The sequence below is a fragment of the Onychostruthus taczanowskii genome, unplaced genomic scaffold (genome assembly GCF_017590055.1).
Source record: "Onychostruthus taczanowskii isolate IOZ18803 unplaced genomic scaffold, ASM1759005v1 scaffold30, whole genome shotgun sequence".
NCBI classification, from domain to species: Eukaryota; Metazoa; Chordata; class Aves; order Passeriformes; family Passeridae; genus Onychostruthus; species Onychostruthus taczanowskii.
In genome coordinates, this window is record NW_024500350.1 from 412,895 (window position 1) to 427,567 (window position 14,673).

At 41.0% G+C, this 14,673-nt stretch overlaps 1 protein-coding gene across 3 annotated transcripts in view; it reads right to left on the reverse strand.

Annotated features, from left to right (window-relative positions):
• The window catches only part of LOC121338283 (protoheme IX farnesyltransferase, mitochondrial), a 97,151-nt gene that overhangs the window by 34,134 nt on the left and 48,344 nt on the right, over nt 1–14,673 (reverse strand). The window lies entirely within an intron of this gene.

Below are 14,673 nucleotides of genomic sequence, written 5' to 3' on the forward strand. Positions count from 1 at the left end.
ACTTTAAACATGACCTATGGGAAAATTCAGGCAGCACTATCTGCCTGCTCAGAATTCCTTCAGGCTTCTGCAGGATCTATTTTATAAGAATATTACTGGAAAAACTGAATGCACTTTGCCATCCAGACAAATCTAAAGCCATTCAGTTTATGTGTGCAAAACAATAATACAAGTAATAAGCAGAGATTTACTTACAGAAAGAGTAGAACGTATTTACAGAAAGAATATTTTTTACTGGTCTTACATCTGAAGTTTTGAGGTAGGATCCCAAATATAGTGGATATGCAGGAAAAGTACCATAATAAATCATAATTCAAAATCAAACTGCAGACAGATTTTAGGTGATCATATGATAAAGGAATACATGATAAAATATATTCCAGCAAGTTGATTTAACATTTTATGTTACAAAATACTCAATTAACAAACATTTTCATTTTGACAGTCCATGTTACTGGTCCTGCAACTTACTGAGCACTCCCATGAGAATGCCAGTGGACAGAGACCATGGGAGCAGCAGGAACCTGTCAGAACCCTCCAGATGCACATCAAGGGAAAGATGCTCCATTTTCAGGCACATGGAGTTTCCAGGAACTACCTTTCCCATCTATTACCTTGACATAATGACTCTAAAACAACTGGAAATCTCTGCATTCCAATTTTATTACAGATATTCCTGAAACACACTCAGGCTGCTCAGTCAAGAGTTACGAGGGAGGGAGGGAGGCAGCAAGGGAGGGGAGGCAGGCAGGCAGTTCACAAACCTTCTGCTTTGCCTGAACTCCATGGCACAGCTCTGGGCAGCTCCTACAGTGATTTTTAGGCAGCTGACAGAGAATTTCTCATGCACTATTTGCTATGGCCGATGAGGATGGTCAGGGTCAATCCCAATAACCACCAGAGCTGGGGAAGACACTGGTTTGGAAGGAAAGCACTGAGAGGTCCATGCCCACCACCTCATGCTGGAGGGAAAGGTCAGATGTTCTCAACTTCAACACTAATCTGGAAGTGTTGGATAACTCACGAAGAACCTCTATAGAATACAAACACAAGTTTCTTCAGAGCAAGTAAAGCACCCCATTTGGACCTGAAACCAGTGACTGCTTCTGACAGCTCAGTGTTTTGCTCATGGTTTGTTTCATTGTTATATTTCAGAGGTAATTATGGTAAATGGAGGGAAAAAAACCCATTTAACATCAGACTGGTAGAGCAATACATGGGAAAAAAACTCTATAGGGCTAAAGTCTGTTCTCCAGAAGATATTGGGCTACAATTACTTTTTTTTGTAAGTCACAGGTTTTATTTCTACTCGCAAAGGTCTGACTGCCTTGAGTTACCTACAGTTTAAAATTGTGCAGGTAAATAGATTTTTGCTTATTTGACTATTTAAGCTTATATATAAAGGAATCTGTGTGCAATGGAAAAAATAAAAATAATGTGCAAGTTTTAAACACAATGTGCCTCAGACACAAAATGGCTAAAATGAAGAACAGTTGAATAGTCAACACCTGAAAGAATTTAAACTTATGTAGTTGGGTTACCAATATAAGCTGATAATGCCGTGGTTAGTGTATCAAATATTTCCATATATTTAATATAGCAATCAACCTATGAACAGAATATAAATTTTGAATAGGAATCTCCTCTGCTGACTTAAGTAGTCAGAAAATGTCTGTGTCTATTGCACAGACACGGCTGCTCCTGTGAAATTAAGACTACTACATGACTTCAGACTGATTTTTTTTTGCTTTTTTAAATCTGACAATTTGAATAATATGTTACTGCCAAGCAGATGTATACAGCATGGAGCTGTACTTCCAACTGAACTAAACTTAAAAAAATCCTTTTACTTGCAATGCTCTAGATTCCTTCACTGAGCTAGTTGCTATTCCATGTCAGCAAGATGTCATTTATCAAACTTTCCCCATTTTGCTCCCAGATGTTCAGTAAAATTATCTTTCCATTTGAAATTATTTTCCCCTTATATTTTAGAAAAAATGAAAAAAAACCACACATCTCAAATATCATTCCATAAGAATGAAAGAGTAAAGTCAAACATTATCTCATGCCAGACCAACAGAGTCCTGCCTGTTTCAGCAAACAGTAAATTCAGTAAGATGAAGTCTAGATAAATAAACACTTTAGAAGCACTCAAGAGGCCTTTTCCCCAGGAAGTCCAAATGCATCAGTTCAGCTGGACATGGCCGAATATTATCTGCCCTCATTATCTGGGAAACTGGCCACCAAAAGGGCAGACTGAGGGTTAAATCTACAGCATCTAAAAAGCCCTGAGTGACAAAACTTTCCAACAGCTCGCAAGAACCTAACCTAAATTTTAATCAGCAGGCATGAACATTCAAAACATGATGATGGCAAAAAAAAAATTTAAAAAAAATCAGGCTAGCCAGTACTTTGTGGCTTATTTCTCTGGCAGGCTCATAATGGTTTTTGTGCAGATCTCAACTCATTAATATAGAGTAATTATATCTTAAGCATCATAATTCCTAGCATAGCTGTCACATTACTGCTCAGAGCTGTTTACACCCATGGCCTTTCTGTCCGTCAGCTTCTTCACACCAGTTTCCACTTTGTTTATACACTAAATGTTAAAAATTGCTTAATTTCAAGCTACCTCTTGGAACCAGCAGTGCCTGCAGAGGGTGGCTGAGCACTCAGACCTTCTGGAGGGCTCACAGACTAATAATTTTATTAAGACCATGCCAAGATTTCTGTAACAACACCCTGCAGCTGCAGATTACATGATGCTGGCACTTTCAGGACTACTGACAGAGAAAGAGGACAGTGCGTCTAGTGCCTCTGCAGGCAACTTCTGCTCCTTCCATCAGTTCACAGAATCACAGACTCTCCTGAGTGGGAAGGGACCCACAACGATTATCAAGCCCAACTGCTGCCTCTGCACATACATCCCAAGAACCCTTCTCTGTACCTGAGATCGTTGTCCTAACACTCCTTGAGCTATGGCAGCCTTGGGCTGTGACCATTCCCTGGGGAGCCTCCAGGGCTGTTCCTTGCCTCAACACCCTCTGGGCGTTGAACACCAAGACCACCAATTTAGTTTCCCAGGACAGTGGCCTGACAATTTTCAGTTGATTAGGCCAGTGGAGCCCTGAGCACATGCTGCATTTGTCATCCATGGTACTGTAGGAGAGATGACATCTGTTGAATCACAACAGTCCAACACCTTTACTCCTGTTCACATGAAAACACCAACAGAGTGCACTAAGAGGAACAATATGCTGTAGAGTTTATCAAACAGATCTGCCACACTTCAGCTAATAAACATCTTTCATAGACTACTCTGGATTTTGAGTGCATCAAGGACCAGCCTGGCTGTTGGCCCAGCTCTAATCGGTGACATGTGGTGGAAACAGCAGCAGCTGAAACAGGCAACCAGTGTGCCTGTACTGACATAACATTTTACTCCGATGCTAAACATGTATTTACAGCAGAACCAATAATCCCAGCAGTCCAAAGATGGAATGGAACCCTGCCATTAGAAGACAATCTAATTCAAGGTAACTCTGAGATCCTCCCATTGCAAAACCACCCCTGAATCCAAGGAGGCTTCCATGTGTTTTCTGCCAACAGAATTGCCCTCTGGATCTACATAATTCTCTGCAAAGCCTCCCAGAAGGGCAGTTCAGGTAAATTTTCAGCACTAATGAGTGAAGCCATCACCTCCTCCTTCTGGTCTCCAAAATCCCCCCTGCTTTGTACTGTTTGGGGAGGTGGAGATGAGCTATAGATGATGGCCAAAGCTCCTCCTCAGCTAAAAACTCTTGCTGTGGACCCATGCAAACATTAATACGATACAAATAAAAACCACTACAGCTGGATGCCCCACTAGAGCACTTCAATGAATATCTACAGCCAGAGGTGAGGCTGGGCTGTACAGGGCAAGTCTTGCAAAATTGATCTTGTTGAATTAACTGTTTCTGCAGTTCTCCCAATTCCCCTTAGCTACAGAAAGCTCTGATTCTCTTTGGTTTTCTCTGATATTGCCCAAGAGCAAACAGTTAACCAGAAACATCACTGAAACCAAAAAGATGCATGAACCAAGGAGGAGCAGGTGGACCAAAACCGTGTGGAAAGCACAGTGGCAGAGCAGGCTGTGGATACTTGGGCAATAACCTGCAGTTTCCTGGGAAGGTGACATCCAGAAAGTCATTCCTCGCAGCCTCCAAATTAATCAGGTTTCAGCACTAGCCTTTCACGTGGAGTCTCCTGCTTTTCTCACGCAACCAAAATAAAGTAGCTTCAAGCAGCACTGGAAACCCACCAGATCACGAAGCATCAAGTACTTTCCTCTGAGACTGTTCTTCCTCTCCTTATTACCTAATTATTTCTATTCCTCATGTTTTCGGTGATTTATCTTACATTGTCATAAAGTAATATATAATTACATAAATGAAGAAGAAAAACATAACATATAATTCATGGTAAATAAGATCAAAGTCAAGATTATTATAGGTTTCCTTCTGGTTTCTTTTCAATCACTTTTATATGAAAACGACAAAGAATAATTAAAGCATATTACAAAAGTCTTTTTACTCAATTGCACACAGATGTCACTAAAAAAAAAAAAGGGCAGAGAAGGATTTTCAAAAGCACTCATGTGCTGATCGAACACGATTCTCACTGAAGTCAATGGCAGTTTGACTTCAATGAGAGCAGAGACAGACCAACACTGAGTGATTCCGAAAATCCCACCCTAATTGTACAAACAAGGGAAGGCTTTGGAGACTGCTGGCTTGGAGATTGTATATTTGAGAATCATAAAGGGCACACAGCACCTGTTTGTCTTCAAGATATGAAAATAAAGCAAGGCAAATATTTTAAGGATTAGAAATAGGTTTTTGTTTTTGGGGTGGTTTTTTTTGTTTTTTTTTTTTTATTATTTTTTTTAAGGCCGTATCTGAAAACCCTCTGGCAGTGAAGTTCCCAGTCTTACTACAGATCTGCTCTGATATTTTCCATCTCAAAGAGGATTCTAATTAAAAATGAGATCAATGCAAGCCTGAACAGTGTTACTTACAGAGGAGGGCATCTAAACCCCAGACTGTCATGTCCCACAAAACTGGAAAGGTCTGCCACATAAAGGATCTGACACAGTTGGGTTTTTTTGTTTTGGTTCCCCCCCCCCCCCCAAAAGACACATTCCTATTATTAGACAACATTTAAAAGCCTGTTGCTCTGTACAGTGAATACAACAGGAGGAAATTGCTAAGAAAATGTTGATACTTGTGACTTTAGAGACTGTTCAGGATGGAAAAGGCAGACTCACTGGCATGCACCCATCTGACCCACTGGACTAACAACCTGTCACGCCAGCTCTGTTTTTAAGAGGTGATGCTATTATTCTCTTTACCACTCACAAGTGTGGCTTTCCAAGGATTCCCAGAGACACTATCCCCAGAATTGGGCATTTCAGGCTCTACATGGCATTTAGTATGTCAGTATCCTTAACTAGCAACAGTGGCTGGAACTGCTGGCATGCCTGGCACAGTGCTCCATGCTTGTTTTCAGCTCATCCAAATCCTTTTAGTGGCTCTGACCAACAAAACAAGTGGTCACTGAGCTCTTGCAGCTTGGGCCTCTTCCTCAGCACTTTGGCCAAACATCCTTTGCTGATACCGTAAGTTGCATTACAAGAGCTTGAAAAGCCCACGGCTGTGATAAAGTGGAGTGTCACAGCAACGTGTTCCCAATGCTGCGGCATCTGCGGGGCTTGTCACAGTGATGAGGGGAGGATGAAGGACTCATCCTGAAATACACTGCTGGTAAGTAGGGAAGCACAGCTGGATAAACCACAGGCTCTGCAGCTGTGGATGTGCTTGCAGCACTCACTTGAGGAAGAGCAGCGAGGATGGAAGGAAAGATCCTGGGCCTGCTGTGTCCAAGCCTGCCGCAAGGAGCTAGAAATTAACAATAATTACGTAAAATAACATGGCATTTGTACTAAAATTCTTTATCTACTTTACTCCACAAAAAAAAATTGTCTTCATCTTTGAACCAAGTTTTCTAGTACCAATGCATGAAAAACTACCTCATTTTTTCAATGCACCTGATGCCCAATGCTTGAAATGGGAGAAAATACACTAAAATTCTTTATCTACTTTACTCCACAAAAAAAAATTGTCTTCATCTTTGAACCAAGTTTTCTAGTACCAATGCATGAAAAACTACCTCATTTAACCTAATTTTTTCAATGCACCTGATGTCCAATGCTTGTAATGGGAGAAAATATATGAATCTTCTGGTTTAGTAAATGAGAAGCAGGTCAGATGACCACCGATGAGCCTGGCTCTTCTCATTAAAATCCCATTTTGCTAGGAAGACAGCGTAACAAAAAGGAAATAATAAAAATAAAAGCAGGCCCTTGTAAGCCGCTCCACCTTGAAAACTGCTGACTTCGTGAGCCACTCAACTAGTGTATTCCCAAGGCCTCACGGAGGTCAGCCATGGCTTCAGGGGAAATGAAAGCTGGATACCACAGACAGGCTTCACCTCATGTGATCCACATCGGAGAAATAACCTCCATGGGAAGGAATACTGCTTTCTGGCCAGCTGCTAAAGCCTAATAATATTATACATTTACCACCACCAAGTCCTTTTTACTTAGCACACAATTAATGCATCGACAAACAAAGCTCCTTTCTCCAAGCCTTTCTTGAGAACCTCTTCCAGGAGGACACTTGCCCATCAATTGCCTTCTTGATCAAAGGAGACAATTTCCAAGGGCAGGACACACTGCACTGAATATTTTCCCATCATTTCGGATTTTGTTGCTGTTGGGCTCTCCCTTTTCAACTCAAAATGAAAACTGCTAAAAAATGGGTTTCAGCTAGATAAATAACACATGCCCTACCCTTGTGCTCGCCCAAGCGACTGCACCCATAGAACGACCTGATCTGGCCAAAAATCAGCTGATTTCCCTCTGGATTTTTCAATTTTTTGATCCATGTCTCTGGGTGAGGTCACCCTGGACACAAAAAGAGGAGGGAAAGGCTAAAGGTGTGACGCAGCTCCCACCGCTGTGCTGGTGCATCATGTACCCCAGGAGAGGAGCAGCACCACAACGGTGTGCCTCCCACTGAGGGATTAAAGTGTTCTTTCTTTCCAGGGTCATGGAGACAAGGCAGTGAAGCAACATTTACCTGTGTTGTGCTGCCCTGGAATAAAAAGGCAAACTTCACCTCCCCATGAACACTTCCACAACTGAGCTCTGATCACCCCACGTCTGTTCCCTACCCCTGCAAGCTTTTAATGATGAATTATCATCACTAAATAGATGTCAGAAGCATGTGACATCTGTAACATGCTTTCTTCAAGAACTATTTTATTACTATGTACTTTAGGAACCATTATTAGGGTCAAAGAAAAATACCACCTTTATGCCTTACCAAAATATGCCCTGAATCACTTTGCAAAGACATTTTCTTCAAGAGATTCCTTTGCATTAAATCATATTTGTCACAATTCCCGCACGCCACGAGTGCAACGTATAATTTAAAAAACAAACAAAACTTCAAATAGCTATCTCTTTGCTGAAGATAGGAATTGCACAAGGTCAATATCTGGTTTAAGTTACTATATGTCCTAAAATACACCAGGGCCAGGTCCTCTGGACATAGTGCAGCTGCTCTGAGCAACACTGCAGATAAAATCTGATACTGAAGATGACTTAGACAAATTCCTGTGGTGGAATAAAGTTGTTACTGAGGAACTCTTGGGGAAGTAGTTCTGCTGCTCAATGCAGTCCTTAAGTCAAGCAGGAGACCCTGAGTCAACCAGGAGATACAAATCTCCTCCAGAGGAGTGAGAACAGAGGCAGGAGCTGCGAAGACTTTATTTCTGCTAGTAGCTACAGCAGGATCCTGAGCTACTGGATTTAGGCAGGGCAGATGTAGAAGGAGCAGATCACTCAAGAGCGCTCCAGATCATCAGGATCAGCTGCTTTCAGTCCCCTGTGACTATTACAGAGATATAAAATCAAGCAGCCATGCTGTGCTCTGCTCTTGCCCAGGAGATTAGAGCAGGGAAGTAGGAAGATTTAAATCACTTCCACACATCTCCTGGCTCCAACCCATGTGTCCCAGATCCAGGTCATTTTAATCAGCTTTTTAAAAATTGTCACTCGAATGATAAGAATACTAATCCATCACAATGTGCTTCCTGTCAGGAACCTGAATATTAATCCATAAACTGCTCTCTTATATCACACAGAGATGTGTTGGTTTTTACTGCTCATGGCTGACATATCCTATTAGTGAGGCTTTTCTTCCTACAAGACAGACAAAAGAAGCATTGCACACACAGCAGCAATAACCTCTGCTTTTGGGGAGGCAGAGGTTATTTCAGTAGGTGTAAACATATAAACTGCTTGTGCAAAATATTTTTAGTTTCAGAAATAAGTTAATTTTTATACTTGAAGTTCCTGGCATCTGTGAAAGAGAATTTGCTTTGGCCTGGCCATATTTAGCAAAATTAAAATCTACAGCTCCTTCTGGCCAAAATATTAAAAACCTCAAAGCCCCAAAACCCACAATGGATGAAATGAAGGAATGCTGCAACAGAAGCAGCAAAAAAGTTAAAATGTGAACCAGGGTGTGAAGTGGCATAGGCACTTTACTGATGTGCCTGAGCAATGCAGCATGCCAACACTGTCCTAATGTCACAGAGCTGACCTGCTCCACTTACCCACAACTCAAACCTACTAATAATATAATTCCTTTAGTAATTACTACTTCTAAATATTAGGAGATGATATCAAGGAGAACTTCAAGTCATATTTTTATATACAGCACACTTAAGGAATCTATCAAGTCTAAAGGATAGAGTTTACAACAAAATTTAAACCCAACATTCTCCTGTTGCTCTACATCTGATTGGCTCTCTGTTCTAAAAAGAAAGCAAAGGAACCCTGAGGGACATTTCAGGACTTACCCTGCACCTGCAGAACAGCCTCATTGCTTCCCTCCACTGTGTGCTCCCAGAGCCAAAAGGAGCCCAGGTTCTAATACACTGAAGAGTTTTAATTGTTAGGGGAGATTATCACAGGCACACTGATGAGTGCAATGCTGTAATTTCATTTGTATGACAATGGTCTCATTTAGTTTTAAATCTTGGCAATAAAGCAAATTAAAAGAAATCACTCTCTTCCATCTGGATAGAACTTACCAGAAAGCTATAAATATATTAATAATGTATTTTTTTTCTTATTAATAGCACAGATATTTGATGTGGCAGACCACATATGTTGTATTTTCAAGGCATTCTCTCTCCATCTAAGGCTATCGCAACTCTGCAGATCATAAGACATGGAAGAGATATAAAGATTCTGGTCAAGCCTAAGGATTTTGCCTATAATAGGTTAGTTTGGGTAAGGGATTTTTCTTTGTTAAAACATGATCTTATGCAGAATGTGTAGAACTGCCAAATAAAGTAACAATGCCATAACAATACAATGACAAATATTCAAGGTGCAGCTAACCACTTAGCACCAGCTTTGCAGTAAAATCCAGTAACCATCTTCTTTTCTAAAAGCAAAATGCACCAACTGGGACCATGAACTGGGGATGACCATCACTATGCTCTTTTGTTGAGGGCTGGATGACAAACCTGTACACTGAGAAGTCAGATTACAAAAGACATCTCAAACCCATAATTAGGTCTCACCTTTCCTTTCCCCCTCATTAAGAATGAAAGTGAAGCAAGAGTTTCACAATGACCCACTGGAAAGCACAAACACCCAAAGCTGCTGCAGGGTCATCACACCATCCATCTTTCTAAAGCTGTCGAGAAATGTTTGTCATTCCAGTACTGCCTGCATCTCTCAAATGCTAAGATAACACAGCCATCAATCTGAAAAGAGGAGTTGAAAAATAAATACTTCTGAGTCATGTTACTAAGAGGGATTCCACACACTATTAATTTTAGCTTGGAAACCAATTAAGACACCAAATCAAATTACTTCCCCTCTTTTTAAGGTATAATGACCTATTCACTTGCATAAATTTATTTATTTTGTGCCAGTGATCCTTTCAAAAGCCTTACAAGTTTAAACATCATTAATTTTAATCTGACTCCTGGCAACAGGAAGATTTTTGCCAAAAAGCAGTCAAAGATATGGACAAAATAGGATAACTCTCTCTATCTTAGAAGGCCATTCTTAAAATATAAGCATAATAAGAAACATAATGACATATAAGCAAGACTTGTTATAAGCATTGCATGAGCATCAATATGTTGGAGTAAATTAGTGCTTTCCACATGAACCGGGGTAGCTTTTGTTCCCTTCAGTCCTGCAGCTTCTTGCTAACAAGTGCTGTTACAACAGCACTTTTCCACATCAAAGCAAGTGTCCAAAACTGCACACAAGAAAAGGGTTATTAAAGCAGGAACTCCCTGCCCAGCCAAAGGGCTCAAGCTCCTGCAGCTCATGCCATGGATATTACCAGAGCAGTGAACTCCCAGCAGTTTTCAATATTGACACGGAAATGCCACTCTTGTCAGGTTTGTCTTCCAGGTGCCTCAAATGTCACCTTTGTTTGCTAAGTGTTAGCCCAATATGAAGTTTTCTGAGTACCTACTGGGGGGAAAAAAACCAACCAATCTTGCACCTCAGTGGCCTGATTTCCCCCGGGTACCAGTATCCATCCATCCGAGAGCTTCTGGGGGGAGCATTTCCAACTCCTTCCTGTTGGTGCCACCACAGGGATGTGCAAGCTTTGACTACACAGGTCTTGCTAAAGCTGAATGGTTGGGACTAGTGCTTTGCTCAATCACAAGGAAAAAAAGGAAAAAAATCTGGATTCAGCAGGACACTTGACTGAGGCACTCAGTGCAAGGCATTAAAGCCAGACTGCACCATGGGAGTTTTGGACATTGTGTTCACTTTCCATGAAACTAAACCCAGAATCATGAAAAATCTTTTTGTGGCAATGGAAGTGCATTATAGTATCTCATCCTGGATCAAAATCTTATTTAGGCAAGTAAGGATACATGCATAAAGAAAGACAGGGACTTCATCCAAGGACATGGAGTGACAGGACAAGGAGAAATGGCTTCCCACTGCCAGAAGACAGGCTCACCTGGGATATTAGGAAATAATCCTTCCCTGTGAGGTGAGGAGGCCCTGGCACAGGCTGCCCACAGAAGGTGCAGCTGCCCCATCCCTGAAAGTGTCCAAGGCCAGGTTGGACAGGGCTTGGAGCAACCTGGGATAGTGGGAGATGCCCCCTACCAGGGCAAGTGGTAAAACTGGATGAGCTTTATGGTGCATTCCAACCCAAACCATCCTGACATTCTGTGTAAGAAGAAGAAAACAAAGATAAAACAAAGAATTTAATTTGCTTATCCCCAAGATCAGATCCATATGTGGTGCTACCCAACACATATATGCACCTATGAAAAAGGAAAATTTACAAAAATCAAAACATAAAAAGCTATTAGGTCCTCTGAAAAAAGAACTGCAAAATCAAATTGTTTGCTCTAATGGAAACTCAAAATTAAAAAAAAACCCCAACATTACAAACTGAAACTCAAATAAATATTGCCATACTTCTACAACCACAAGTACACAGTGAAACATCTACTTTTCACCAGATTTCAAGTTCTTCAGTGAGGAAAGTGTGTGAGAAACACTAACTTTGCAATTCAAAAACAAGGTTGTAACAAGAAATTCTTACTCCAAAAGAAGAATACCCATAATATACATCCCAAGAAAAAAACCAATATGCTTAAAAATTCGCATCATATTAAAGTTTAAGTGAATTTCCCTATGTAGGCAAGTCCTTAAATGCATCCCCCCCATTTAATTACGTTGTAATTCCTGTGTAGACAAGTCCCAAGATGCTTTTACATGATAATCACTAAATATGAAGTGGTGAAATGAATTGAAACATTCAGTAATGCTCCTTATGAACTAAGATTTATCGAGGAAGCATGAAATAAAATGATCAAAGCACATGGTTACTATATCTGTATGTTATACTGGGGGAAAAAATTACAATAATAATTGAAAATTATAAATATCTGGGCACAGATATTTATATTACCAAAACTGCTGCAGAAGGTAATGCTAAGCCCACTACTTATTTAATTGAAGTATTAAAATTAGAAAGACATCTAAGTGCATTTTACAAGTCATTTAAACACTGAACAAATAATGAAAATAACTGACAGAATTGTGTATTTAGTATGCAATTTTTTTATTAGCTGTATCCTTAGGCACTTTTCTAAAAAGTTGAGGTAAACTCAGTTTCACTATGTAAAAAATTCCAGTTTTGAAAAACAATCAGAAATCACAATTGCTGGTCCCAGGACCAGCAACTAGAAAAATAAGAATTGCCATGAGGAAAAAGGAACTTTGCACCATGTGTCTTGTCCTAGGGGAACACTGGGCACCCGCCACTGTCATACTCCTTGGCAGTGTCTGTCTAAACATATGCTCATACAAATGAAGGTTTAAAATATATTTTCTAAACTAAACCATACCCAAGGCAGGTTTGGAAGATTGCTCATAGGCTTTACAAGCACTTCATTTACACACTAGCATATGCATTTAGTATATAAATATTTAGAGCTTGGCAGCTTCCTCTCCAAACCTGCACAGGTTTTCTCTGTTGGGTTTCACCAGCGATATTTCTTCTGAATTTGCACATTTCTAGATGCTTTGCTCAGACAGCCCTGACGGAGAACAGTTGTGCCTATTAGCAGACAAGCTGCTGACAACTAAACTGAGTTTCTAAAAGCTGGCAGGGAGATAATCTGGCACTGAAATCTGATAAGAGAGAAGAAAAGGAAAGGAGAGGAGAGGAGAGAAAGAGGAGAGGAAGAGGCAGGATGACCTGCAGATACTGAGATGCCACAGAAAGACCTAGTCAAGCCTCGTGCCCTTGCTTGAGGTGTTTCTCCTCTCATTCCACAGTACTTCAGTCAAATCTCACCTTAGTCAACCATCCCATTGCCTGGCACCAATCAGTTCTTAGCAAATATAGCCTTTGATTAAAGAAAGATAATGTTCCTCCAAGAAGTTATAGACTGCAAAACAAACCATATTTACAGATACAGAATTGTAGATTCATAGCATGGTTTGGAAAGAACCTTAAAGCCCACCTTGTTCCAACACACTACCATGACCAGGGACATCTATCTCTAGACAAGGCTGCTCCAAGCCTCAACCAACCCGGCCTTGGACTCTTCCAGGGCTGGGAAGTCCACAGCCTCTCTGGGAAACATGTGCCAGGGCCTCACCACCTCTATATAAATATATGTTAGAAGGGCTGTTTCTCCTGCTTGACTGTTCAAAATAAGGCAAAGACAAAAAAAACCACCATTATTTAATTTTGCTGTATCCTCTTGTCTTTCCTCCCCACAAATAAGTAGATTATGATCTGCATTTTAGAGAAGATATCCTTTTGGGAGAGGAAAAAAGGCAAGTGGGACCAGGAGTGCAGATGTATATCTGCACCTTCCCTGAAACTCTCTGAACACAGAACACTGGTATTTCCACCATCACCAAGCCATGGTACTACAGGACAGCAGCACAAAATCAAGCCAGGTATGAATCAGCAAAATTGGCAATGCAGCTCGCCTCACCCCCGTGAGGTTCCAAATTCCTCGCCTGGATTTCCACACTGAACATAGTCCATGCTGACAGATTTGCAGAAACGCCACAACCAGGCTTAGCCTTCCTATCCAGAGGACAAAAAGTAATTCCACTGCATTCCCAGCTTGTACTTCCTGAACGTCACACTCACCTATTTCTAGGGTAGCATCAGATTGCAGGGGACTTGGGTTTTATCTCAGTACAAACTGGCAGGGGCAGGTCAGCGCAACTGGCACGGGCACACCGGGAGCTGCTCCAGCCCCAGCAAAGGCGAGCTCAGGCACATCATGTTTCACCCACCCCAGCACTCACATCAGCACCACTTCCCCAAGGAGGAGCCACACCAGCTCTTCCCAGCACTGTGCCAGACCAGACAGTGGTTTTATTCAGACAGCGAGTTTTCTTTTGACAGTACTGGAATTCTTCCAGGCTTGATAAAATCTAAATTTTTCCATGCAACGAACTAAAATACTCACCAAAAACACAAGACCTCATTTATGTTCTGATACTCCTCCTCAGGCATTCAGTTTTGGCCACTGTTGAGACAGAATTTCTTTGTTTTGACCCTGAATGACTTTCTCAATGCATCTTACAGGTGAAGGGGGTTCCAGCTGCTGCCCTCCCACCCAGTCCTTAACTAAAGATGAAGAGGTCTGACATAAACCATATTACAAATTAAAACTGGACTGTGATACATGAGAAGTAAGTATGTGGATAGGTTTTGGTAAACAGACCGTTGGCAATTATTCTGGTGTTTATTTAGAATCTTTAAGTTGGTTTGAAATAGGTAACAAGAAGAATTGTTGCTACTTAACAACAGAAAGAGAAGAAAAGAGCAAGGAAACCAATTTGTCACTTCCAAACAATTGCCAGGAACTGTGGATCTCTTTAGGAATGTAACTAATTACAAAAGTATTTTCTAAGTAACATGGAAATGCTGTTTAGACAGAATTATCTGAGTTCAAAGAGCCATGAGAAGCAGAAGCAGCACCCTTGTCTTGACTCCCAGGGGCTGCTGCCCTCCCAGACATCAAGGCACT